We start from the raw sequence: 27,044 nt of genomic DNA on the forward strand, positions 1-27,044 counted from the left end.
TTATTTTCTGCCTCACTAAACTGATGTTATTCACGCAAATTCCATCTGGACAGCCGAGGAAAAAAAGGGACAACAAGACACTGTGATTTCTCCGAGGGGCTCTGAATAAATGAATACATTTGGAGGCTGGCGCTCGGCTTGTGTGCATACTAACACCGGCAGATGAAACGCAACGGTGGCGGCGGGGATTTGGGGTGCGGGAACAGCAAAGGATGCTTGGTGGTGATTGGCTTTGACGTGTGTCAGGAAGGTAATTCATTTTCTCTGGGCCTCCTCCGCTATCGGCCCGTCTACCTCCTTTGGCCAAGAAACCCTCTCAAGATAAGTTTGTTTATGTGGTTCGGTAAGGCGACTCCCCTCCCCGCTCGCCCACTAATTGGAGTTTTTTTTTTATACTATATATTAATCAGACAGCCCTCAGAAGATCTTTCTGATGGGTGTCATATTAGCTGAAGCTGCGTTATCCACTTCTATTCCTCTGCCTCTCCAGCATCCTGCCGTACCTGCACAGGTTTTCAGCAGCTAATTTCTAACCAGCACACCGCCGTCAAGACCCTAAGTTTTATTAAAACTATTGACTAATAGGTATTCAGTTCTTTTTACTTTTGCACCACATTAATCTTCATTGCTGTGTGCACTTTCCTTAAAAGAAACTGTCAAGTTCTCTGCTGAGTCGGCATCTTTGGTGTTCCAGCTGAATAGAGCATAAAATCAATGGGATTCAGATTGGGGTGAATAAATTTGTGCTGTGGAAAATGACTTTATTCTCCTCTGAAAAACAAGGACCTAATAAATTAACATCAGCAGGACTTTGCTGGGGACTTTAATCTGGAACTTTTTCCAGGTCCCACATACGAGTCGTTGATGTTGTCTGGGTGTTAATTTGTTTTAATTGTGTTAAAATACACAGGGTAATGCCCCAAGTCTTATTAAGGATCTAATTATGTTTTATTGTCATGCAATGCTTGTTAATTTGTCAGGGTTCCCTAAGCTTCGGCTCCTTCATCACATTATACTTTACCACTAGATGGCGTGCCGAGATTAGCGCTGATCTGTATTCTCCTCTTAACACCCCAGCAGCTTTATGGAGGTCATGCACAGCAGTTAGTCAGGTCTTTTTGACACGTGCGTTATCATTTCTGATGTATAGTTTTCTCAAATATGATCCAAAGTGCAACAGTTTGGGTGCAGATGGTGAGTGATCGGTAAGGTGGTGTGTGTGTGTGTGTGTGTGTGTGTGTGAGGTGGAATCACAGGTGGATTTTCAGAGAGACATGGAGTGAATTGTACTTTTACCTTAGAGACGTTGAGGTTTGAACAAAGTCCACAGACAGAACAGATCACTGCATGACCTTCTTTCTCTTCATCATCTGTGATGAAAGACCAGCAGGTAGAGGTGAATCCTTGTCCCTGTGTGAGCGGTTCCACTGAGGCTTGTGTTTAAATGACAAAGTCCGGGTGGTGAGGGGATACGGTGAAAGGGTAGAAGGATCAGAAGTTGTTTACTCTTCTGAACGAATGCAAATGTGGGATTTGTTTGACATGTAGAGAAGTGTCTGTGTTTCCTCCTCCTTTCATAAATACTGCTGGTGAAAACAAAAACCACCTTCTCAAATTCACCATAACTCTGTTAGATGTTCAACACACCTGGATTAGATGTGAGTTCTTGGTCAAAGTGACTATTTTCATTTGAAGGATATGTTCATGACAGAAAGGCAGAACCCTTCAGCCCTACTCTTACTCGTTCCTGGGTTTCACATGACGTAGCATCCATGTCACCAAAGGCAGATGGGGGTCAGGAAGTAGCCGTCGCCCCGCAAACACCCTATTTACTCTTGACTCGCCGTCAAAATTCCTGGCATCTGTGCGGTCTACGGTTGTTAGAACCACTCTAATCGGAACAAAAAAGGGGTGTTTTTTTGTGTCGTGTAAGTAGAATCCTACAAAGGACTTAATTTCCCAAAAACTTACTGAAAAAGACAGTAGAAGTGGATTAGTAATCTCCGACTAGAAACAAGAGGTGCTGAAATGAACAATGCTAGAGTTTGCAGCGATCACTTTCTGACTTGTAAGGATTTACAAAATGTTGTATTTTTTTTCTGGCATTTTATTGAACAGTCAAGCCTAATTTATACTTTTCTCCGCGAGGGAGACACACATTGATGGAGACATTTTACTTTGGGGCTTCTTCGTCCCCTGGGGAATGTTGCAAAGCAATTCCTTGCCAGGACAGCAGCGGGCGTAGTGCTATTCTGAGGTATCCTGCCACCATTACGGTCATGTATCTGGTCCACAATAGTGTATTTACTATTGTGTTTACATTGTTTTAATGTATTTCAGAAAAGTTTTAACATGGACACATTTAGCCCCCATACTCCTCCTCCACCTCTTCATGCGGTCGGCACCTCTAAACCCACGTTTCTCGTCGTTTCTGTCCACAAATAAAACGCTTGCTGTATATGTTTGTACTCCTTCACGGTGAATAAGCATTCATATTTTCAGAATTTTCTTCGAGACTTTCTTCAGTCTGTTCCGTGTCTGACGCAACATATTTTTTTTAGGGGGACAGGCAGTGCCGTTGATGAATTTAAAGGAAGCAGCGTCTTGACCAATCATAAACTTGGGGTTGCTTTCGATGGATATTTAAAAAATTGGGCATGCCTCCGTCACCCTCTGCGAACCTGTCGGAGCCCTTGTGCCGATGGCTTTGTGGCTTTGCACGTCTTCGTACCAACGCAGATGGAGAAGTAAAAATCAGGCTTTACTTGGAAACACAGCTATAAAAATGGCGAGTAAACCGTTTGATACTCTTCTCATGTGTCCTAAATAACTTGTACCACAAATAGCTTTTAGAGTGCTAATGTTGTTAGCAGTTAGCTTAGTGTTGTGGCTTTAATATCTTATTTTAAAATGTTTTCGGTTGTCCTTGTGCAGCAACAGTTGTTAATTCTAAGGACTGACCCTGACCCTACTCTTAACCTGGGTTACTTCAAGTATAACAAGAGGCCACAAACAGAAGCATTACGCCAGTAAGAGGAAAGAGCTAAGGCACGGGGGCAGCCGTGTATCGAGGATGCAGCAAACTTTCATGATGTTCTCTGTGATGAAAGCTCACTGATCCCTGGTGTTGGATTTTAAAACCCAACGTGAAATAAGTCTTTCTTTTTGTTTAATGTGAGGTATGCAGCACAAGATGGTTTATGCCAATCATTTCAACGCTGGGTAAATCCTTCAAAGTGTGTGAAAAGTCCAACTTATATGGTCATAACCTAAATGAAGATGTATTTTTTCCACAATATTGCATCCGTGCCAGCCCATTAAAAGCCTTAGTATACTCACTTTCATCCATCAGGCTGTGTTTTATAGTGGAGCAAAACACCCTCTGACTACCATGACACTGAAGGTGTTCTGCTGTGTGGTGGAGCTGCTAATGCTAACAGTTAGCTTCTACCAGTTGAGACGTTCCCTGCTGTTTCCTGGACACTAAAACAACAGCCTTCCCAGTTGTGACTCAAGATGGGGGACTCCATAAACATTTACACCAGGTCGTAGATCTGTCAGGCTTTTCTAATCCTAGAGTTTCATTTTCTATTTTCTATCAGAATAATACAGCAGATAGGTGTAGGAGACTATTTTCATGTTCAGCCTGCATGAAAAACTCAGGGGCCGATTATCATCAGAAATAACCATTAAGTGTTTTTGCAGTGAAGCACCATTTCAACAACCAGGGGCGGTACTCATTGCTGTTAATTTAGGCCTGGTGTGTTTGTGGTATGGCCAATAAAATCTGGTGAAATTTAACAGAATATTTATATTTGTCAGCTTATTACTTTTTATGTTGAAATTTGTGAATATTCTGTCTTTCCAAAAGCTTGACAGCTTACCACGTTGGATTACATCACTAAAAGCATCAGGACACATTTCAGATATTTGTGGTGGAGTTTGGGAAACTTGTCAGAGCGGTAAAAATATTTAAACTCTTATTTTTTTTTTCCAGAAATGATGATGATTTATAAAATTCACTTGAATACTTTAGTTCAGACTAACATTTAGAGTAGCAGTCGAGTGTGTGTGACGGTGACAAACGGTAATTGATTAGCCTTGGTTTGATGCATCCGTCTTCGATGCATCATTATTCACCTGCTTTGAGGATAAATGATCTTTTTGAATGCTTCCACCATCTGAGTGGTTTTCAGGTCAAACTGACCCTAGTTGGAATACTGCTGACCCTCTTAGGCCGCCTCTTCATCACTGGGTGAATTCTGTCACTTCATCACAGACGTCCTACCAGAGATGAATGCTTTTACTCCTGCTCGCTCTGGATGACAAACAATCCTGTTTCATCTCACAGTGACTGGCTGGGCCTGACATTAACATCTGGGAGAGTTGTGTGAATGCAGTCAAACCCTCACATTTTTCTGCATCCTTCCATGTAGACAAGGATTTAGTCGACTGCCGCTGCGCCCTCGTCGGCGTAACGGAGTTAAACCTAGACCAACATGAAGTGATTGATTCTGCTGTTGGAGAGGCTGGAGGAGTTTGCTGCCATGCTGTCAGACCCCCACATGTGCTTTTTGCTCAGTGTGGACTTGATCGGGGGACCAGCTGAAGGGCTTCTGTTCTTTCCTGTTCAGTATAATGCATTGGAAGCTAATACCACAGAGACCAATGGATCACACACTTATGTTAAATATGTTTGTCTCAGTTGAACACTTCAGTGCACTTGGAAATCCATCACTGTGGCTATATTTCAGGGATTCTCTGTGCACTTTTGCATTTTAGGAGACTTATTACCAAAACGCCCTGCCAAACATTTTTCCAGGAAAAGACAGTGTTGTTTTTGACAGCTCTAGTTGTTTTTCTCTGTGTGTGTGTGTGTGTGTGTGTGTGTGTGTGTGTGTGTGTGTGTGTGTGTGTGTGTGTGTGTGTGTGTGTGTGTGTGTGTGTGTGTGTGCGCGCGCGCGTGTGTGTGCGTGTGCGCGCGCGTGTGTGTGCGCGCGCTGTTGACAGAACTACGGCAGCCTTGTTAGCTTGTGTGACTCTGCTGGTCTTAGGGCAATGTTTGCACCTTTATGCATGTTTATTTCAGTTCAATCTGAAAAACTTTATGCCCCACATTTGTTTCTGATAATTCAATTCAATTCAAAAATACTTTATTAATCCCAGAGGGAAATTGATTGCTGTAGTAGCTCAGAATAACAATAATAATCAAGTCGTCAAAGAGTTATTTTATATTACAATGGCTGTTGGCAGGAAGGATCTCCAGTAGCGGTCAAGGGGTGAGGAGTGAGCTCCACCTCACCCCTGCCACATGGACCTCAAGGGATAAATCATCAACCCCGCTCAATGGTTAACTTTCCTGGTTGGGTCACCCAACAGGACAGTGGAAGGGTTAACGGAGTTCAGGATGTGTTGAAAAAGAAGCAGATAAAGAAAACATAGAGGGTCCAGCACAGAACCTTGTGGGACACAACGGGCGAGGGAGGTGGTGGAGGCCCAACATTTGGAGAAGGCTACAGAGAAGGAACACTCAGATAAGAGGTGAACCACTCCAGAACAGTTCCTGATAGGCCTGCCCAGTCTCTCAGCCTAACGGGTAGTTAAAAGCTAATAAAAAGCAAGACAGCTTTACTGTAATATAACCCTCATCACAATATATTACAATAGTCTCAATCCTAAAATAGTGTTCCCCAGACACTTGGCTGGGTTTAAAACACACCCACACTTCAGATTTGGTATCTGTAGTTCAACAGCTGCTAAAGTTGTGAGTTAGACCCAAGACAGCATCATTAGTAACACAGATGGAGTTGGATTCAGGTTAGCAGGTATAAGTGTGATGATATGTAATTGCCTAATTAGTGAGGTGCCTTTCCTATTCAGTATAGTGAAGTCACTATAAAAGAAGATAAATCATGACATGAGTTCAAACTACAGTCGTGTTTAATAGAATGTTATATTCAGTTTACGATCCTGGAGTAAAAAGAGAGAGAAAAGGAGTTGTGGAGGGAAGATAAATCACTGCTGCGCCAAAGCCATAAGACATTAGTGAGCACCCAATAATTAGAGGTTAACCTCACTTCATTTCCACCACATCCTTTTCTCTGTCAAGAAAACCAACAAAGCTTTTTGTTGCCCAAATGTCCCTCTCTCTGTGTGACGGTCAGATGAAGATCTCCAGAAGCTGCACCTGCTCTCCCTAGGACCCCCCCCCCCCCCCCCCCCACACACACAGTAATGTACTGACCCATCTTTTCCTCAGATAAAGTCATCATCTTGCTTCCGTCAGAGCTCACGACCCTCAAAACAGCTGGAAAAAACCACTGGGGTCAGGGGTCACACTGTGATGTCACTGCTTAATGTTCAACGAGGTACAGAAGGATACAAATGTCGCAGGATGAGCCTTTTCCTCACTCAACCCCAGCAGCGGTGAGGAGTTCAAACCAGTTTTAGTTCAACACTTACATGACTTGCTGATGCTGTAGGAGTGGAACAATACATAGGTCAATGTTGATATATTGATTATATGGTCATCAATCCTAAATGAAAAAATCAATAGAAAAACAATTTGTCAAACACACTTTTATTAAGAGACTGGCTTCATTTTTACATTCTGTTGTTTTCCAATCTATTCATGCACATCATCGAACGGGTTAAATGAAGAAGCTAGCTGTTTCGGCTAAAAGTGAGAAAACAGTCTGTGATATTATTGTGTTCAGTCACTTGCAAAATCTTTTCATATTGATGCGTGAATCCTGAACCGAATCAAATCGAGATGGTACTGTGACTGAGTTTGCTATATCGCCAAACATCGAACATCATTGCGATTAAACTAGTGATTTCACATTTCTAAGTGGGAGGAACACATTACAAAAGTTACAAGTTACAGAAATGTATTCATTTTGGTAAACAAAATGATATGGCGCTTTATTTTTAAAAAGTATAACAATGTGACATGAGTTATTAGCGCATTTAAAATGGTTCTCATTGATGTAACTGAAAAATTGCCAAACTTCCTCCAAATATTGCGGTGGACCAAGAAGGAAGCTGTCGTGAAACTGCTTAATGTTTGTAGGGGCTTCCTTAGCCAGCTGGTGACTGGTGTATGATGATGCAATGTAGTGACATGGTGATGCAGGTAATAAGTTTACTTGATTGTACATGAAGCCAACTAATAAACAGTCACAATGAATAAAGAGTGTCTCTTCATTTATGAGGTATACTGTAAGATCCACATCCACCTACACACTTCCTTCTACCCAAACTTGACATATTTTTAAGAAAATGTAGACTGTTTGGATTGTTTTTGACTAAGCACTACAACATTTTATGTTCACCAAGCAGATGTAAAGTTGACTTCAAGAAATAAGAATAATGCGGTATTTGGAAGGGTATTGATCAGCTATAGTAATTTGGAAAACATTCACATATTTTTAAGACATTTTGCCAACAGAAACTCTTAAGTTGTGTTACATAGGAACATTTTTTAAATATATAATATTTTTGGCTATAATTACAATTTTCAAGTAACTTTCCAAACTCATTAACTGTGATAGATTATTAAAATGTAATGAAGAAGATTCGTACATAGATTTAAATGGAACATTAGCTGCCCCGTAAAAGAAAGAGATCTCATCGATGCAGCAGACCAATGTCAAAAGTTTAAATTTAGTCATATCGACTTTTTAATTGACTTGGACCCTTTTGCTCTTGAGCCATGGGCAAAATATTCATCACAATAAAAAAGGGCTTCAGTTGTATTAACTCATAATTCACTAACATGCATTGGAGCTTTTCATTTTTTACCACAGGAATTTATATTAAGGACACTGGTCAATAATAGAGCCTTTTTAAACATTTATGGACTCATTTGCATCAAATTATTTCTCCATCTGTATGATATTTAATTAAATATTTAACTGCATTGTTTATGTCTAACTTGTCTAAATGTGTTAGTGGATTTTGTCCTCTTATGATAATGGATCAAAATTTAAAATCTTATTTGTGATGTGTGTATTGTAAACCAATTTACTGATTCGTTGGTTAAATTAGCAAAGAAATCGAAAGGAAGATACACAAAAATCAACATCTGTCAGTCACTGCCGCAGTGAAACCTCCTGTTTGAAAAATGCAGCAAACAGACACCGCTCTCTGTCTGTTTGCTGCATTTTTCAAACAAGAGGTGTCGGTGTTGTAAAGCCTCCTCGGAGGGTTGCGAAGCAATTCCCCGCCAGAGGGTGTAGCACTGTTCTGGGGTATGTATTCGGTCCAAGATGGTGCATTTACTGTTGTGCTTATATTGTGTGTTTTTGTGTTTCAGATGCTTTTTAACAAGGACAAATGTGTCCCTCATTCTCCTTCACCTCTTCATGTGCCCACTGCCTCAAAACACACATTTACCCTAATTTCCGTCCACAAATAAAATGCTTGCTGCATATCTTTTTACTCATCCAGTCACAGGTGAATAAAACATTCATATTTTTAGAGTTTTTACATTCGTTATTCTTCAATCTGCTCTGTTTCTGTCGATATCTTTGGCTGCCTTTGCTTTTGAGGGCGCAACGGCGGTGTTGTTGACTGAAGCGGCGTCCTGACCAATCACAAGCTTGCGTTCTCCGTCTCATTTGATGTTTAGAAAAGTAGGCTCGACTTCGTCCGTCCTTGCGAGGGTTCTCCAGCAGGTTTACAAGGACAGATAATGGCATTGCGTGTCTCCATACTGATGCAGACGCAGAAGCATGAATTAGACATAAGATTCTGGTAGGGGGTGACTTGCTCTTTAACAACTCAAAGCATTCCCACAAGAAATAAATGAACAAAAACACTTGCTTTTAGGAAACTTGGACCCTGATCCACCCTGCTGTTTGGTGCCTCAGCACCAACATGTTTTTTCTGTCCATTCACCCACGTCTCCCTCTCAGCTTCACACAAATCAGGCAGCCATACGTCTCTCTTGCTGTCAGCAGCTAATTGGTTGACCCTCAGGGCATCCTGTATCACAACACATCACTATTCACTGGTGAATACTCACTTTGTCATTAATATCATCCATCAACGACTACAGCTGTAGTGTTTTAGCTAACTTAGACAAAAAGCACTCTGTATTGAAAATAAATGATCGCGTTATTGTTCTGAGAATGTTTAGCGTAGATTCAGTGACTAAATGTGAGGATACTGATCAAAGAAACTGACATGTATATATGTAGACCACATCACAAACTGATCATATTTAAATGCGCTCAGCCACCCTGTGGCTAACCAGTAAATCCAATCTAAGTGCTGCAGTTTTCCCATTATTGCTCTTTTGAAATGACACTGTTCTCCAAAGTCGCTGCAGCTAAAACTATATTGAGTGTGCTTTTTTGAGCTGCTTCACATTTCTTTAGGAACTCCTTATCAAACTTTAAAGCCATATCAGAAGTTGTGGATAACAATCTCAAGTTTAGACATGAATGAATAGTTGTCATTTTGGCAATGTGAAGATGAAGATAATAATAATAATAATAATAATAATAATAATAATAATAGCATCACATTTAATTTTTTATGCTCATATTTCAGTTATCACAAAGTGCTACAAAATAGCAAGGTTCATAAGTATCTGAAATAATAATAATAAAAAAGCAAGTTTATAAAATGTACTTAACACTTATCTTTTTAGGAAAGTATTTTGCTAAGATTCCATTTAAAGAGAACTGAAATGGGAGAAGCAAGCTGACCAAGAGAGTCTCTGATTTTGGCAACAAGCTTGTCCGTACCCCAGATGAGGATCTCAGTCTTATCACCCACTGTAAAAAGTTCCCAGCCATCCAGTTTTTACTAGTCAGTTTACAACAGCTGCAACTTAGACATCTCTTGGGACTTAAGGGAGATGTACATTCAGATGTCAGCTGCACAAATAATGTAGGAGATTCCTTTAAAAGAGCTCAGAATGTGCTGAAGAGGGAGCAGATAAAGAAGGAACAATAGAGGCCCCAGCTCAGAACCTTGTGGGACACCATGGGTGAGGGAGGTGGCGGAGAACCGAAACTTGGAGAAGGCCACAGAGAAAAAATGCTCAGACAAATAAGAGGACAACCACTCCTGTGTAGTTCCTAATAGGCCTGCCTGGTGTCTTAGACTATCCACTAGCAGGTAATGGTCAACATCAAAGGCTGCAGTCAGGTGAAGCAGAACTGAATGTTCTCCTGCATCACTGTGAGCGAGAGTCATTCGAGACCTGTTTGCTGCTATGTAGAGAAAGATCAAGATTGGATTTTTAAAGAAGCTGGTTGGTTACAGCATCTTTACGATAAGCAAATACCTGACCAGAGACCTGAAAAGCATTAATTATAGATTACACATTGGGACCGATGGACTGAAAAGCATTTTGAAACAAAGATGAGGGTAGAATGTTGAGGAGGCATGCAGAGGTTTTCATAGAACTAACTAGTTTGGTTATCTTGATTCAAAATACAGCAGGCAAATGAGATAGAATGACAAGCTGGGTTGGAGTAGGAACAGGTAGAGATGAAGCTGAAGGAGACGTGCTAAATCTAACCTTGTTGATTTTATCCACAAATAATGCCCGGACGTTTTCAGTCTCCATCAGAGTGAATGGAAGTTGTAGGTGCTTTGCACATGCTTTAATGATGGCCAAATAGGCTTTGATATAAAGTTGACCCACTCTTTGCGATTTTCTGAAGGTTTTCCTGGATGATTAGGAGAGTGTTTATGTTCATGTTTAAATCATCTTCCAAAAGTGTATTTGTGAGGGTTAGGGTGCCTCTACACCAAACTCACTCATTCATGTCTTTATTGGAAATTACTACATTAAAGGCTGAATATGGAACAATTTAATAAAAAGCTATATTAAAAAAAACCTCCACGGAGCATTTAGAGGTGTGCAGAATGATGGTGTGGTATTCTCTTTAAAAGCTGTATTTTAATTTAAAAAATCTAATATTTATTTTAATGGACACAACACTGGATTTATATTTACATCTACCAGCCAATAGAGGGCACCCTTGCCAAACAGTCCTCTTGGCACAAGCAAGGCTGGCCCTGTGGGAAATGGCTGACTCTGAAACTTAAGCAGCTGCTTCTGAGCCCAGAAGTTGTCATTATCCTTTTCAGAAGAGGAGTGACCGTAAAAGACCTAAAATCAGAGTGAGTTAGGTGAAGCCTACAACCGATGGACACAAATATAACAGTTCCTGTATCGGCAGCAAACCTGGTATCTCTACGGCTGGAAACCGTGTTCCGTTGTTGCAGCTACAGCGTCCACACACTACATGTTGCCTTGGTGTTCATGTTCCTTATTCTGCCTTTAACTTGCTAAGGTGTCCCAATACTTTTGGCGATATGTTGTATTTTGTTTGATCAGTCAGGGTTTGCAGTATAGGAGCTGACTCTCAGTTACAAACACATCTGACCTAAAGTCAGTTTTGTGTTTGCTAATGAAACATCTTGAAACTGGAGCACCTGGAGGAGACCCACACATACAGTGAGAGAACATGGAACGGCCCCAAATAGGAATTTGAACTTGAGACCTTCTTGTTGTGAGGCAACATTGCTAAGGAATTACACTACGCCACAGTTTGTTCTTCTCAATGTGATTTTGTTTAATCTAAATGAGTATTTGTCGCTTTTGTTTGTTTTTGTAGGAACTATTTTTATATTGCTTATGAATGATCCCTCACTTCCTTTATAAGCATTAGCATTAAAGTCTTGTCCTCAAAGACTGTTTAAGCATCAGACATTCAATTTCCATTTTTCATTCAGACATTTAATTCAAAGTGACAAGCTGCATAGAAAACAAAATCTCAAACATACCATAAACATTATTCAGAGTTTCTGGGAAGTAAGTCTCATGACAATAGAGTTGCTCTATTGAATTGCTGCATAAACACTTAAACTCCTAACAACAACTATGTCCCCGTCCTCCATGAACAGGTCTTAATTTGTCAGGAATATTTGTACACGGTGCTGAGATTTTGTGAGCTCTGGCGGCATTTGGAATTAGAGAAGATAAAAGGGCTTCCAGGTTTGGTTTGTTTAAACACACACACACACACGCACGCACGCACACACACACACACACACAGAGCCCTTGGCATTCAAAGCTGTCAGGTGGAATTTTTCAGCAAGTGCAGTCACACTCTCACCAGTTTGTGCAGAACGGAGGAGCAGGAAGGGCTCGTTACCGCCGCGGGACATGTGCAGCTGCACGGCCTCCGATACTCACTAATCTGTGACAAATTTAGGTTTTGTGGAACTGCTGAGCCGAAGAGGCGTTATGCTTTTTTATGTGCAACAGCTTTAAGTTGGCTAAGCACATGATTTGTGTGAAATGCACCTCTGGGGAATGTAAAGACAGGTGCATGTGTGTGTGTATGTTCTTGAACTGGGTGCGTTTTGTACTGGGCGCGCAGAAGCTTTCCCAAACGAACTGCGCCACCACCAAGAGGGATGTAATTGAAGCTTCTCTCTCTGTCTTTCTCTTGCAGCGCTCTTAGTTTAGTTTCCTTTCTGCTCCCAGAGGCCTCTCTGATGAAGTGAGAGGCCTAACACCATCCCAGAGCACCAGATCAGACTCCTTCTATTGATTGACTTTTTTATGTGTTTGTTTATTTATTTAAAAGGACCTGAAACCCTCTGTCCCTAAGGTGTGTTTAGCACCTCACCTCCCTCCACCCACCCTGGTATATTCAACACACACACACATGTGCACACACACAAGCTCACCCACACAGGGTTTTTCTTACTAAGCTATACGTTTAAATTCCTTCTGGGATTGATGAAGATTCTGCAGCATCACTACCATCAAGAACTCTGTTACAAAGTTTTTTCACTGTTGTTAAAATGTCAGTGCCTCAGGTTTCATCAAAGTCACATTTGCCTTCATCATAGAGCAGCTGTTGGTAACATTTCACATTAAAGCGCAATTTGCAGAAAGTTCTTGTGAAGCAAATGTTTGATTTCCATATTTGATCCCAGCATGCCTATACTAAATTCAAAGTGCAAAGGCCATAAAATGCAGTTCCTCGTGAGGCCACTTGAGGCACAAGTGAGTCAAACTTCTCAGTCACTGATACTCTTAAAAATCATATATAAGTTTTATATTTTAATCAAAGACAGATTATTAGAGCTTACAGCAAATTAGAATAATGTTAAATTTTTAATTTGGGAAACTGATGATCTTACTCCTCATTCAGCTAATTACCTGAAAACAAAGGTTTAATTAGTCTCTGAATCCTGACAGTTTTCAAGACAAGGACTCAAATCCTCAAGTTAATAGTGTTATTAAGCTACATCAACAGCCTGCTGAAGATGCGATTGAGGGCCGCACAAATTCACTCTGATGATCACAAATGGCCCCCGAGCCACACTTTGACCTTAATGGTCAACCATTCTCTGTCAGTAGGCCACACAATCCAAATTTTTGTCTTTGCCTTTTGCAACATTTATTTTTATTTCTGTTCGATTTAATTAATCAAACATAGCTGATGTTAAAAACTATACCTCTTCTTTCTAGATCTTTTGAGCTTTTTGTCTCAGGTTTAGACAGAAAACTGTGCTTGAATATAGGCTAATTTGTCTATAATTGCAGTTCAAATAGTCAGACCTCTTGTGAGCTAATATGCTGTTAATTATGAATGCGTTGGTCTTGGCAGGATCACATCAAATCTTTTTTATTGTCACGGTTTATTGTTCTTTACTGAAAATACCACCCATTTTCTTTTTCATTGCCATAGTTACTCGGTGTGTTCGTGACTAGAATGTCCCATTGACTGTTGGGTGAATTATGAACTAATACCAAGATATTCACAGCACATATTTTAATCTAATAATTTTTCTATATGAGATGCTTTTGGCAACTCAACAACAAGTCAAGGACAAGGACTGGTCTGTGTTTTTATTTTTAGTTAAATTGACATTTAAATTAGAAAACAGAAGCTCTGTCAGTTTTTCAGGCAGAAGAGAAACTTATCTTGAGTTTATGTAGCCTTTTCATTAGTTTTCCACAGACTGATGAATATCAGTGTTAACACATTTATCTGGTAGTTTGGCTCCAGACAGAATTAAAAACATTCTTGCCACAGATATTTTCTGCAGGTAATTGCCCACTAATTGTTTACTGCAGTGTGTTCCCAGATCATTCTTATCAGTCATGCTTGATTAAAACGAAAGTACCCATGATTTTAATTAATTTGAGTTGGATGTCCCCTCTGGCCAAAACACGGCCTTATTTTCTGTTTAGTTTTATTTATTATTTCTTGTGGTTTTGCATTTATCTTTCTCCTGAGATTTTTTCTCAGATCGTTAAACAAGACGGTTTTCTTCCCGCTCTGTGACCTTGGCACAAATCCAGTTCCACCTGTGTCTCTGACATTATTAACGACTTCATCAATTTTCGACATATTAGAATCTGATCTTTTCTTCTTATTGGTGCATCAACGCAGTTAGTTCCTCATCACACAGCCAATCGAAAGTAGGTGTGTTGTGTTTGTGTGCGTGTCTCTCACAGGGAAGTGAATCCAGATGCAGCCCTGTTGCATTAGCAGGTAATAAATGTGGACTTAGGCAGCAGAAGCAAAGCCCAGACTATATTTTGAAAAATTCTTTGGATGTTTTTTGTCCATTTGTGGATCTGTCTGTTGATTTCTTTGTCTTCATGTGGTCTTTTGTTTTTCTTCACTTTGAATAATGCAGCAGCTGATTGCTTCACCATCTGAATCCCATCTGTTTTGAATTCTAACCTCTCCTCTCTCTTAAAATAACAATTTAAACACCTGAAAGGAGTCCTTTTTGACTATAAGGAGTAGAAATTGAATTTGAAACAGCACATCTGGTCATATTTGAAATGGTACGTTTGGTAAATTCCTGCTCCACAAGTTTAGGATGTTTAGCCAAACAGATTTGGAACGATCCGGTATCAAGTAGGATCCAATAGCATATTTTTGGCCTGTGCTTCACTTGTTCTTTTGCCCCACATCTGGCAGCAGGGGTGAAGGAGAATGCTGTGGGATTGTCGATTGCAACACTGTGTTTTGACTGAGCTAGATTATGACTTATTGTCATTTGCATCTGGAATTTCATAACAAATAACAGTAAAATCTATGAGGGCGTCCCTCTCTGTCTCTGTAGTGGCGATAAATAATGTCACCAGGCTTAGACTGTCATTTTTGTAGCAACTCCTTTAACCGCTTAGTGTGGGAAAACAAATGTTTAAGCTAGTTTCCACCAACCTTAGAAAAACTAATGTATTAAGCTTGGTTTATGCTTCACGCATTTACTTTCCGCTTGGTGATGCGGCTCGCGGATGGAACGCGCTTCACAACTCGCAGCGTTTAGGGTTCATGCGGCTTGTCTCTGCGGTGAGCAAATATTCTCCCAAACTGAATGGGGCAGCATGGAGCTCTACAGCATGCGTCCAACACTACACCATAGTAGAAGTAGAAATTACTGTTGTTTACAACATGGCATTTCAGCATTTTTTAACAGCGTCCTCGTCTTTTCCGACAGTGCGAGCTATTTCTTTCCAAGAATTATTAACAACATGTTGATCACGGTGATCTCTGAGAGCTGAATCATACAAATGTCTGTATTTACGAACCTCTGCCATACTAGTTCTTGCCAGTCCACCATGTATTTCTGCGTCCGACTGTCCGTGTGGTTAGAAAATTTCCTAGGTGCGCATTGCGGAAATTTTGGGCCGTGCGGAGGCGCGGTGGAGGGGCAACTTTTCCGCGCGGAGCTGTGCGGACCTCGCGGGCGTGTCAAGCATAAACCAACCTTTAGTATGCCCCCAGTGTGAAGCGCCACAGCTGCTCCAAGCTCGCGTTTAACAAAAGATGGATTATTTGGGTTGCTCCAGTTAATTATGCTGCATGATCAGTTTCAAAAGGTTTGTGTTTAAATGATACATTCTTGTGAAAATATTGTTTACTTTTACTGATTCAATTATCAGACCTGGACCTAAATTTTCCAGTAGGCCTAAAGGTTGTATGGATTGATAGATCAACACAAAATAACAATATTGGGGTGAAATCATGAAAGGGGTTAAAAACCATGCCTCATACTGCAAATGCACAGGGAAATCATAGTCTAACCCTAACTCTCCAGCTTTTTCTTATTTGCTCCGTAGTGCATGCTGGCGACTGGGTTGTATCCTCGTTTTCGATTGACAGCTCCCTCTTGTGGATGTGCGCCTCTATTGGTCAACACTGTAGGCTTATGTAAATTATCTGCTTTGCTGTAGGGGCCAGGGGAGAGACTTAGGGGAAATTATTATTATAAAAAATTCCCAACTTTATATCATAGAATAGGGTTGGATAGTCAAATTTTAAGAGTAAGTCGCCCCCCTACCAGAGCCTTAAGCCACCTACACTCCCTGTTGCACCAAAAAGTGCCAAAAATAGGTGTTGCTTGGCAGACTGAGAGCGGAGAGGGCACTTCTATGGCAGTGACTGACACACCCCACCCTCTCTGAGAGATACTCCATCAGAGAAACAAACCACTAACAAACACTTGCACATACAAAAACACCCCACTCAGACGGAGTAGCGGCAACAAGCTTCCTAGTCTGGAGGATTTCTCTCCACCTCCTTCACCACAGGACGGAGGGAAAGGTTTTTTTTGAAGGAGGCAAGCAGCTCTGAGCCGTATCATTTCAGATTGGTTCACGAGTGGCCAAGCTAACCGGAGGTGTGGCCGAGACTCGACAGCTTGACGTTGTGCTAGCTACGTCACGGTGTACCATTTTAGCTAATAGTGATGGCTTATTCAAATTCATTATATACTTTGGTCAGCTTTCATGCTGCTGTAAAGGTCTATATGAATAAAGTTGACTTGACTTTACCTCAAGAGGGCGCCACCCTGACGATTTTAGGCATAATATATTTTTTTAAATAAGATGTTAAAAAAATGCCAAAATAATGACTACACATCTTTGGGGCACTCGTAGACACTCGTTTCTACAGCTTATCAGCAAAAAAAGAGTGAGTTGCTCTTTTGTTGTAAATTATTTGCTTGTTTAGTAAGTCTACCTTGAACAGATAATACAAGTGTTTGTGTCCTCCACTGAGCCATCACAATAAAAATAGACAAACATGTTTTGCAGGAGAGACACTTTGCATTGTTGTCATCACCATATTAGTAGATATCCAGTCTTGTACAGCATTTGTAGTTGGGCCTTCAGCAGACTGGGGGTGTACAACTGTAATTTAAAGGTGAGGGAGTTTCTTGGAAAGGACACTGCTGCAACAGGAATAATGTCTCGTACCAGTGAGGCAGGCCGGCAATGCATTTGCCCGCTTGTCTCTTAATGTCCATCTTTTTATAGTTGCTCTCTTGCCGATTGCCCATCAGTATGCCGAGGCAGCAGTGTGACCTATTAAAAGTCATTTGTCAAATTGCAGCCAACTGGCCTGCCTGCAATCAGCTTCAATGCGAATATATTTTGACATGTGTTTTCCCTCCCCTTAGTTGAGTGCCTAAGGACCTGTGACAGGCCAGAGCCTCTCTGAATACTAATAAAGTTAGCACTCGTATAGTTGGCAAGGACAAACACACACACACACACACACACGCACGCACGCACGCACACACACACACACACACACACACACACACACACAAATGGGAGCTCTGTCAGCAGAATGACACAGCGGACACCATCTCCATATTTGTATAATTTCCTACCTGACAGTCATGGCAAGTGGCACTGTCAACTTTGTTAATTTATAAAATGCATCAGCTTGCAAACATATAATATTGCACACATACACATGCGCATACACACATGTTTGAAACTCTTTTGAAGTGTGCCAGATCATCCATACAGAAAACAAAGTATACACATGCAGGACAGCAGTATTGTGTGATGATGGTGTGTTTTCCAGCTGTGGAATCCTGTCCCTTGAGGTCACTTGGATGACACAGAATTGTGTGTGTGTGTGTGTGTGTGTTTGTGTTTGTGTGTGTGTGTATGTGCGCACGCACACGTGCGTGTGTAGCAGATGCTGCTGAGACCTGATAGTTGTAGGGAACACTTTTGCAAGACCTAAAAAGGGAAGTAAAGACTTCATGAATCATGAGAAAGGGTCCTTATTACAGACGGTGGTATAAGATGTATTATGGGTGGAATTTTTGATGACCTGATCTGATCCTGAATATGGACTGGACATCCCTAGAAAGCCTTTTGGTCTACACCTGTTTTTGCTACCTGCAACATATTTTCTGGATTGTAAAGGCAAGTGTTTCTTTAATTCAACCACCATACTCTACGTACAACCTCTCCAAGGAGGACATAAACATTTTTGTCGCTTTGTTTCCTGAAACTTTTTCTCTACATTTACTAAGTGAAATGATAGTTTAAAGGTTACACAAACATGCTACTTCTCTTGTGCCTTTTAGACTAAAACATGTTCACCTTATTAGTAACAAAATTCTGTTTGCATTTTGTAGCTGAGGCATTACATGACATACTGGGCATCAGCCCTGGAAATCCAGCCCTTTATAAAGTTCATGCTGCCATAGAACAGCCTGCATCTCTATAACTGCTTGTTCGGTTTGATTTAGCTAAGGACCTAAAATGTTCTCAGTTGTAGAAGTCTTTTGCAACTTGATACTAACATAATCATGCACCGGGTTGGTAAATTGTCCCCTCTATACTCAGCTGTATATTAATATGTGGCCTAACACATGCTAAACTCCAGGTTAGACACTTTTCACCATGCAACACTTGGCAGAAATATAAATTCTAATGAAAGATGAACTTTTATAAATGCACTGCAGACATTGTCCATAGTTGGTTCTGATCATATCTTGAAGGAGGCTATGTTATTTCTATTGGCGATCTCAAATCAAAGCAGATCACCATGACATGTGGGGTCCTCCAAGGTTCGATTCTTGGACCACTACTCTTTAATATTTACATGATCCCCCAGGGTCAGGTCATACACAATAACAACATTGCCTATCATAGTTATGCCAATGACACCCAGATCTACCTAGTTCTATCACCTAGTGACTGTAGTCTTCTAGACTCACTCTGTCAGTGTTTAAAGCAAGTTAATGACTGGATATGCAGGCAAACGTCCTTCACTTAAATAAAGACTAGATTGAAGTTATTGTATCTGGAAATAAGGATAGGATGGAGGTTTTTGCTCAACTTGGCTCCAGAGGAATGAAAACAGACAGGTTAGAAATCTTGGTGTCATGATTGATTCAGACATGAGCTTCACTGGTCACACTTAGGCTATAACTAGATCAGTGTTTTAGTGTCTTCATCAAATAGCCAGACTCAGAGGTCTCATGTCCAGAAAAGATCTGGAGAAGTTCATTCATGTGTTCGTCTCTAGCATGCTGGAATATTGCAATGGTCTTTTGACTGGTCTTCCCAAAAAAGCTGTGAATATACTGCAGCTTGTACAGATTGCTGCAGCTAGAGTCTTAACAAAAACCACGGTGGGGCGACGGTGGCACAGGAGTTAAGTGCTCGCCCCGTTATCGGAAGGTTGCAGGTTCGAGCCCCGCTCAGTCTGTCGCTGTCGTTGTGTCCTTGGGCAAGACACTTAACCCACGTTGCCTGCTGGTGGTGGTCGGAGGGACCGGTGGCGCCTGTGCTCGGCAGCCTCGCCTCTGTCAGTGCGCCCCAGGGCAGCTGTGGCTACATTGTAGCTCATCCCCACCAGTGTGTGAATGTGTGTGTGAATGGGTGAATGACTGATTGTGTTGTGAAGCACCTTGAGGGGTTCTAGGACTCTAGAAGGTGCTATATCAAATACAGGCCATTTACCATTTAACCGAGCACATCACTCCTGTTAATGGCCAGAGGCAAAATTCCTTTGAACGGTATGTGTAAAACAGTGTTAAAACCTCAGCAGAGAAAGGTTTTTGGATTTCACAGCTGCATTTGTAAAAGAATGTAGTGTTTTTAAATAGTGCCCTCAAAACAGAGGATAGCTTCCAATTTGAGTCCAAACCAGCTGATGACATCACACCGGTAACTCTCCACAAACAGCTAGTGCAAACAGTAGTGAATCTCCGGTGTTTCTGCTTTAGCATTATGGCAGATGACAAAGTGTCATCAGTCAGATGTAGCTTCTGAAACCCCTGCTAGTTGGTAAGATTGTTTTTCTTTGGGATACGACAATGAGAACAAATATTGGATTGCCGGAGAAGTTCTACCAAACTCCGACCACTGGCTAGCTGGATAGTCGGAGGTGCAGACATGTTTGAAACTGACTCAGAAAACCTGCGAGCCAATCTGGACAATGGGGAAGATTCTGTTTGTCTTCAGAATCAAAATCGGTACCGTTTATTTACTTTTGTTAAATATTTAATTTCTGTGCTCGTAGCACTCATCTGACGAGTTCTTAGCTGACTAAATGTCTTAGCTCCATCATACTGTCCCATTATACTTCCATAATCAGATAAATAAAACAATGTGCTGCTAGTTTTATTCATGTATAAATAATTGTATGTATTGATATAACTGAAAAAAATAGCTTACCAGATTAACTCTTCCTGACTGACCCTTTCAGTTGCTTGCTAGCACTGTTTCTAGTGATCCAGGATGCACTGAGGTTCTAGCAGTCTCAGGAGGATCTATTGTTGAAATTTATGGATCATCTTTTAGATCCAATCTGTCTGTGTGTGTCGTAGCTTTGCCAAATGACCTGTTTTTTTCTTTACCAGAGCTAACACACTAACAGGGGAACTGGTCAGGAGTCCAGAAGGACCAGTAGCAGTTCTGGATGGATATATAGATGGGATATGTACATTATTGGGATATGGTTTAAGGCTGTAGTAGCTGAGAGTCATCCCTTGCACCGACTGTGTGAGAATATGAATAATGCATAATAATAATTTTGTGGATTTTTCCAAGTTGCCCCTCAGTATAAAATGATTTGTTTAAAAACTCTGGCATGAAAGCTGGCAGACCAGACATTTCTTTAAGAAATTTTAAGTATTTTTATGTAATATTGAGTTTAAAGGGTGTCACTTGCTGTTTGATGGAGGTTTTGAATTGTGACGTCTGGGTATTTTAGAGACACTTTAATAACGTTTTAATAAGGAGATGATTGAGACACGTGAACGCTTCCCTTCCATCCCTCTGTCTCCACCGTTCCTCGTTTCTCTTTCAACTGAGAGATTTATTACTTCTCTCATCTCCTTCTCTGACTGCACCCTCATCAGGTTTCAGAGCTGGTAGGTCAGATCATGTTGATGCAAGACGACAACGAAGCATTTCACAGCTGGAAAAGGAAAAAAAAAAACACGGCAGTGAATCGTTCACAGGCTTTCGCTTCTGTTTAGCCGACATTCAGAAATTGCATAAACACATATTTGTGTGTGTGTGTGTGTGTGTGTGTGTGTGTGTGTGTGTGTGTGTGTGTGTGTGTGTGTGTGTGTGTGTGTGTGTGTGTGTGTGTGTGTGTGTGTGTGTGTGTGTGTGTGTGTGTGTGTGTGTGTGTGTGTGTGTGCGTGCGTGTGTGTGTGTGTGCGCGTGTATCTTACCAATTTTGATCAGACCACTTGTGGTTTTTAAAAGTTTCTTTTTTTACAGGGAGGTGCCTACACACACACACACACACACACACACACACACACACTGAGCCAAGACTGTCAAAGCCAGTCATAAATCACTCGTGGATCATTCTTTCCAGCTCCTCTGCTGAATCCATCTGTCTTTCTCTTTTTCTCTCATTGCACTAAATCACTCATCCTATTTTTCACTCAATATCACATTTTAATGTGATTTTTTTTAATTGAGATTCTTTATCTGCTGGACTGGCTAGATATTGATCTAACATGTCGGTATCGAGTATTGCAGGAGAAACGGTTAATACCAGATCAGCTGATGCCCATTTACAGAAGTCCAAAAGGTAAAAGCATATTTACTAAATGAGTCAGAGCTGGTTTGTTGAAAGTATATCAGTAGAATTTGCTGTGTTTACTTTTAGCCATCGTACCTATTTCCCATTCCAACTCCCCTATGTTTCCCTCCCACCTTCACTGACGGTCCTTTTCACTGGCGTAGAAAAACAAGAACTCATCAGTGTGGTAATAAAACACAGGTGCACTTTATAATGCTCCACTTTCAGAGGCTGGATGCCAGACGTGAAGTATGTCAAATAAAGTTTTCAGATAATCTCTGAGGATGGAGGGAATTTGCTTCTGTCCGCCCGGACGGAACAGATGGGACAAACATTTCTGTCTCACCACACACCGGCCTGCACCGTCAGGAGAAAACCCGCACGTTTGCTTTGTAGAATCTGTACTTGAAATACTTTATAAGGCTCAGGGACAAATTGCAAAGTTCACATGAGGTTAAATCTGATTTTGTTTGCAGATACAGAATCTTTAAAAGACACATTTAAGCTATAATAGACACATTTACATACATCCCAGCTAATTAAAGAGTCACTTTGTCTAAATTATAAAATTAAGAGGACGTTTAATGCATTTTTATGCATTTTTTTCTTTTAATTTATATTAATTAATTCATTTTGTAGATGACTTCCTGAACGGCCTCTGTTCAGAGAAGTAGAGTATGTATAACAGGATCATTGACAGTGGAATTGTAGCATCAGTAATGGTTGAATTTTGACTCATCAGCACAGGTGGTTGATTCAAACCTTTAAGGGGAGAGTTTTACTTAAGACCTAAAAACATGCATACAAGTAGGGATCCACTGATACTGGATTATTTTCAGAGTGCAGCTTTTCTACTGGATCCGTAAGCGTTGTTTAACATCGACAAAGCATAATACACAACTATTAGCTGCTATTATAGTCTGTGTGTTTCAGCTGTAGTGGTGCATCTTGGACACATCCCAGAAGTGTTGCTTTGTTCTTTGAAAATTTTTTGCTTCTGGTCTATTTTTATTTGTATACACTACTCTTCCAGCACACGTCCAGCTCAACCATTCAGATCAGGCCAGACAGGAAGTCAAAAACGGTAGCAGCGTTAAGACATCTAGAAACTTTCAGAATAAAAGATACAAGCAGAATTGCAGTTGCTTAACTGGTTAAAAAAAAAAAAGTCATTACATGTGACGCCTCTGCAGGTGATGTTCAGAGAACAGAACAGAAAAGGCTACAGAGCATTTTGGAGACATGCTGCCATCTTTCTTTGTGGTTGAATTGTATGAACAACCAAAATTATGCGTGATCTTGAAATTCTCTGGGGATTTCATGATCTCACATGACCTGCTGCTTGGAACATGCTCCTGTTGGAAAGGGACGTACGTGCAGCTGAGATTGCAGGGAAAGCGCAACTGTTAAGTTACGCGTCCGATGGAACGCCAGGGTAAAACACAAAATGGTGCATTGTAACACTGAATCACTTCACTAACAGCCACATTTGTAGTGGTTTAGCCAAAACTCTCTTCATTAGAAGTGTAGTATTTGTAACAGGAACATCCACAGTGTGACAAAAATACTCAAAAATAAAAAGTAGTAGCTAGGGATGTGTATTGGTGAAATTCTGGCGATACGATACGTATCACAATATATTGTGATACATTCAGCAATTTTTTTAGACTGATTTGAATTGAATTGAATTGAATTTTTACTGTCATTATGCATACACAAAACAAAATTTGGTTGGTAGCTCTCAGCTTAAAGGGCACTAAGACCACAAATAGTATGATAAAAACATGAAGAGTAAAACAAAAAAAAAGAAGAACAATACATAACCTTCCCTTTAGGGAGCCATACACACACTAGTAAAATGAGTAAAAAAGCTGAATAATTTAAAATATGTAAAAGATAAATGTTGCGCTGGCTGACATCCTGATCGTACCGATCGACATGTTGATTGATATGATTGCACTACTTGCTATTGCACATAGAAGATTCAAGTGTGAACAGGACAATAGCAGCATGAAAAAACAGGATCATTGTAAATTACAACCAACCCATTATTAAAAGTCTAATAGTCTCACGGGTCATTGTTTGGGAGTGTAGGTACCTGCAGGGTCACAGAGGTGGGGGGAGGATCACAGGAGGGGTCACAGAAAAATTAGTTTATTTACTTATTTTAGTTTAGGAAAATAGGGCTGCGCAGTGCGCAGTGGTTGTTCTCCCTGTGCATGCATGGGTTCTCTCCAGGCACCAGCCCCCCCCCCCACCCCCCCCCCACCCCCCCACCCCCGACGACCCTGTGTGGACAAAGCGAGTTCAGAAGATGGATGGATGGATGGATAGTTTAGGAAAATTCAATAAACAATCCAAGCTGATACGTAACATGTTTAACATGAGGCATCTGAACCATAATAGAGGGATTTACATTTAAATGTTGGAAACAAACCCATTGCACACTGCTGCCAACTAGGGGCTAACGCATGAATTGCACTTAAAAATGAAAATATTTGCATGTAAATTTTCCAAAAATTTAATGCACAGCTTTTGAATATCGCTGTCACAGGAAATATCACAATATATTGCCATATCGATATTTTCTTACATCCCTAGTAGAAGTTGTGCCACGCTGCGACTCCAATTGTTTCTTCAAATTAGATGTAGCATTATTGAAGCTAAATAAAAGTTTGTTGACTTCACAGAGTTAACAATATCAGTCCTCCCTCTGTTGTGAAATTTGTGTCGCTGTCTTCATCATGCTGAGAATTTGACTCTAACCTAATTTATACTTACCGTCTGCGTCAGTGTGGAGATACACAACGCCATTACGTGTCGGCGCAAGGGCTCTCCGACAGCCTCGCAGAGGGTGATGGAGACATGCCCCAATTTTTAACTATCTGTCAAAAGTGACGGAGACCGCAAGCTTATGAATGATCAGGATGCTGCTTCCTGTAAGTTTGTCAACAGCACTGCCATTGCCCCATCAAAAAGTAAAAAGATCCAGAACAGATTTCAGAACGCAGTCGTCGTCGTCTTCCTCCGCTTATCCGGGTCCGGGTCGCGGGGGCAGCATCCCAACTAGGGAGCTCCAGACCGTCCTCTACCCGGCCACCTCCACCAGTTCCTCCGGCAGGACCCTAAGGCGTTCCCGGACTAGATTGGAGATGTAACCTCTCCAACGTGTCCTGGGTCGACCCGGGGGTCTCCTGCCGGCAGGACATGCCCGAAACACCTCTCCAGGGAGGCGTTCAGGAGGCATCCTGACCAGATACCCAAACCACCTCAACTGACTCCTTTCGATCCAGAGGAGCAGCGGTTCTACTCCAAGTCCCTCCCGAATGTCCGAGCTCCTCACCCTATCTCTAAGGCTGAGCCCGGCCACCCTACGGGGGAAACTCATTTTGGCTGCTTGTATTCGCGATCTCGTTTTTTCGGTCATTACCCAAAGCTCATGACCATAAGTGAGGATTGGGACGTAGATCGACCGGTAAATCGGCTTTCTGGCAGAGCTCCCTCTTCACCATGACAGATCGGCTCAGCGTCCACAACACTGCAGACGCCGAACCAGTCCGCCTGCCGATCTCCCGATCCCTCCTACCCTCACTTGTGAACAAGACCCTGTTACAACCCATCTAGGAGGGCCAGGCTGTAACATCAAAATGGTTCTATCTTCCACCAATTCCAAACCACCACACCAGAATTCCAAGTACAATAATTTATTACAATAATATAATTTATCCACAAAGTCAAGGTGATGAACTAAGGACGAGGGAGGATTAATAACTCAGGGTGAACAAATGCCTAAAACAATAAACAAAACACCTCTAACTTCAGGATGACAACTGACCTACAAACTTAAAGGAAATAATTGACAACCAAACTTACCTCCCTGACTATCCAAAACAGGAGAAAACAGGAATGCAAAGAAAAAAAGGCGGTTCACCCCTACAGAATCCTCGAACGGCAGGTACTAGTCACAAAAGGCACAAGGGCATCACACAAACACAGAGCATCAAAATGGTGGCTGATTGGAATGAGTGGAGGATGAAGAACACAGCTGCATCTCATCAGGCTCCTTTTAACAGCTTTGTCCCAGCTGATCTTCCAGTCAAAACGTCCCCTGGCCATCATCCACCAATACTAGAAGGGCACCGGCACACTGAAAACAACACTAGAAATACAAAGAGTATAAAAATAAAAGAAATAACATTCCTTATGACCGGGGTCATAACACCCCCACAACTAAGAATGACACAAACATAGATGGTTTCATAAAATAAAATGCCTACACAGCTCTTGACAATGCGTCAGCTATTATGTTGTCCTTACCCCTCTTGTATAGGATCTGCAGGTTGAAATCCTGTAGCAACAAGGACCATCGCATCAGACGCTGGTTAGAGTTTTGCATCTGTTTCAACCACGTAGTAGAATAAATCACTACATCATCTAAATATGCTTGACAATGTTCTATTCCGGTCAACACTTTTTGCATCAGGCGCTGAAATGTAGCTGGTGCATTCCGTAATCCAAAAGGCATAACTGTGTACTGAAGGAAATGGTCTGGAGTTACAAATGAGGCGATTTCAGAAGCACGGGGTGTCATAGGGACTTGCCAATACCCTTTCAATAAGTCTAGCTTTGTAACAAACTTTGCAGGACCTACACGGTCGATACAGTCTTCCATTCGAGGAAGTGGAAAACAGTCAGGTTTTGTGACTGTGTTTACCTTTCGATAGTCTGTGCAAAATCGGAAGGTGCCATCCGGTTTAGGAACCAATACACAAGGAGAGCTCCATGCACTGGTGCTGGACTCTGCAAGTCCATGTTCAATCAGATAGTCCACCTCTTGTTGCATCAATCTACGCTTTACAGGGTTAACTATAAGCGTGTTGTTTTATCGGCTTTTCATTTTGCAAGATGATGTCATGTGCCAAAACGGAGGTCTGGCTAGGATGATCAGAAAAGATCAACAGGTTTGCTTCGATTAGAGCAACGATATCGGCACGTTGAGGTTATGATAAGTGAGCCAAGAAGGAGTCTAAATCCTTCAAAACCGCAGAGTTACCCAACCGAGCCATCGGAATACATCCATTCTTGTCCGTTAGACCATCTTCTGAACGAAGATAAGAAGCAGAAGCACACACAGATACCGGAGTGGTAGGACTCACAGCAGTACTATCGTCTTGGGTTACA

The 27,044-nt window shown here is 41.3% G+C and overlaps 1 protein-coding gene across 2 annotated transcripts in view; it reads left to right on the top strand.

Annotated features, from left to right (window-relative positions):
- The window catches only part of slc25a26 (solute carrier family 25 member 26), a 76,776-nt gene that overhangs the window by 15,206 nt on the left and 34,526 nt on the right, over nucleotides 1-27,044 (top strand). The window lies entirely within an intron of this gene.

The sequence above is a fragment of the Nothobranchius furzeri genome, chromosome 3 (genome assembly GCF_043380555.1).
Source record: "Nothobranchius furzeri strain GRZ-AD chromosome 3, NfurGRZ-RIMD1, whole genome shotgun sequence".
Lineage (NCBI taxonomy): Eukaryota > Metazoa > Chordata > Actinopteri > Cyprinodontiformes > Nothobranchiidae > Nothobranchius > Nothobranchius furzeri.